This window comes from Procambarus clarkii, chromosome 12 (genome assembly GCF_040958095.1).
Source record: "Procambarus clarkii isolate CNS0578487 chromosome 12, FALCON_Pclarkii_2.0, whole genome shotgun sequence".
In the NCBI taxonomy this organism is placed as follows: domain Eukaryota; kingdom Metazoa; phylum Arthropoda; class Malacostraca; order Decapoda; family Cambaridae; genus Procambarus; species Procambarus clarkii.
In genome coordinates this window covers 21,457,642-21,459,549 of record NC_091161.1, presented here as the reverse complement: position 1 = coordinate 21,459,549, position 1,908 = coordinate 21,457,642, and positions in this window count along the sequence as shown.

Sequence of the window (1,908 nt, the reverse complement as noted above, 5' to 3'; positions counted from 1 at the left end):
AACCAGCAAGTGTATTTACTGGGCTTTACCACATCTAATTTAGAAATATATGTGGTATTATAACACTAGGTGATTTCTACATAGTACTCGCCTTTCAGCTTGGAATTGCTGATAATAAGAAAGATAAGATGCCGCTTCGATCACGTGTTCCCAGGATAGCCTGATGAAACAATTTTCTCGTGAATATATCCCAATGCTTGCTAGCTTTCCTTCATACAGCTAAGCTGTTATTTCGTTCTTGTAGTTTGTAGAATATTATATTTTATTAATCCAAAGATTATTTAAAATCTCAAATATTTCATTTTCTTAAATAATTCATGTGTAATAATCTTTATTTATTTGTACTTGAAATGCATTAATTTCTCTCCAAATCAAACTCCCCAAAGTGTGTGGAGGGATTTGGCTTCGTAATTTATAATAAAGTTCATTTATTATACAGTAATAGATTTCCATCATACTTAAATAGAGATCTATAAGCACTGGTTCTCCAATTATTTCCTTTCTTAAGGATGGTCTTCGAATGACTTATGAGATTTATCAATATCTTGGAGCCAGATTCCCCCACAAGCAGAACGTATAAACATAGCTGGCTCTGAAGAGAGAGAGAGAAAACATGTTCAGGGTATTGTACCACATCACAAATTGTAAATATATTTTAGCTATTAAAAAAATTGAATGATGCAGGAAACGCTCGAAAGTATTGCTCAATTAACTTTATGATGATTAAGTAAAAAATAACAAACAAAGTTTCATAAACATTGTATCTGAAATACCTGCAATCTCTGACTCTGTCCCTTGTGGACATCCTGGCTGCCTCAAGGGCAGGTAACCTTATGGCTGCGGCTGCTTACCTTCTCCTGTGATCGCCATTGCGTCCTTTTATATTTGTTTTTGTTTAATAATTTCCTCTCTGGTAACCACTAAACATGTCAGGACGTCATCTGCATATTCTACGTAGATTTGTTCTGCTGTATTCATCAAGTTCTTTGTACTTTCTTATAATTTCGTAATTAAATTTTCTTTATCAATTATTTAACTTACTTTATAATAGCCAGGTGTTGTTTGTAATCTTTGTTTCATCTGGTGAAACACTGGAGGCTTTCTTGCTGGCCTTGCAATACGTACTTTTTTATCTTAAATATTTTTGTCATAATTCGTTTGTATTGAGCCTTCTGTTTTCTGGTTAGGTTCTTTAGTGCCATGGTTATTCATTTTGGGTCACTACTATTTTAAATCGGCAATCTATAGCGTACCACGTTCCTGGTACCACAAGTACTTACGAACGTGTCCCATCTTTCCTCAATCTTTGACGGCTTTGGCTACATTTATTAAACAGTTTCACAAGTATGAAAACTTCCCAATCAACTGTTGTTATTGTTATAAACAGCCTCTTGGCGCTTCGGGGCTCATTAACTGTTTAATAATTGTAAACAAAGCACCCAAAGATTGAGAAAGATGTACACGTTCGTAAGTGCTTGCGTAACTGCTTGGTGACTCTGGCACCAGGTCTGCCAAATTTAAAATTCCCAAAGAACCCCTAAATATATGAAACAGATATGAGAAAAATCTGGCGCCTTAAGTTTCTCTCAAATAACTTTTTCGTGTCTTAAGGTAATTTCCTCATGATCACTGTTGCCTATCTCCTTTTAAAATGCTACTTATCAGTGTTCCCCTGTTACTCAAGTCAATGTTTTGCCAACACAATACGATAATATAATTTTGTTTAATGAAGGAATCATAAATTTAAAACTAACTATTTCCTGTATAGCAAATAAAAGTTTATTGTACTCAAATTAGTCGGTGTTATTGTTAGACCTAGAAGCTCTAGATATTAGTTTCCCATAAAAGCTGTTCTTTTCACTTAGTTTGATGGATTATGTGTAAATTCTAATTATTAGGTAGATCATT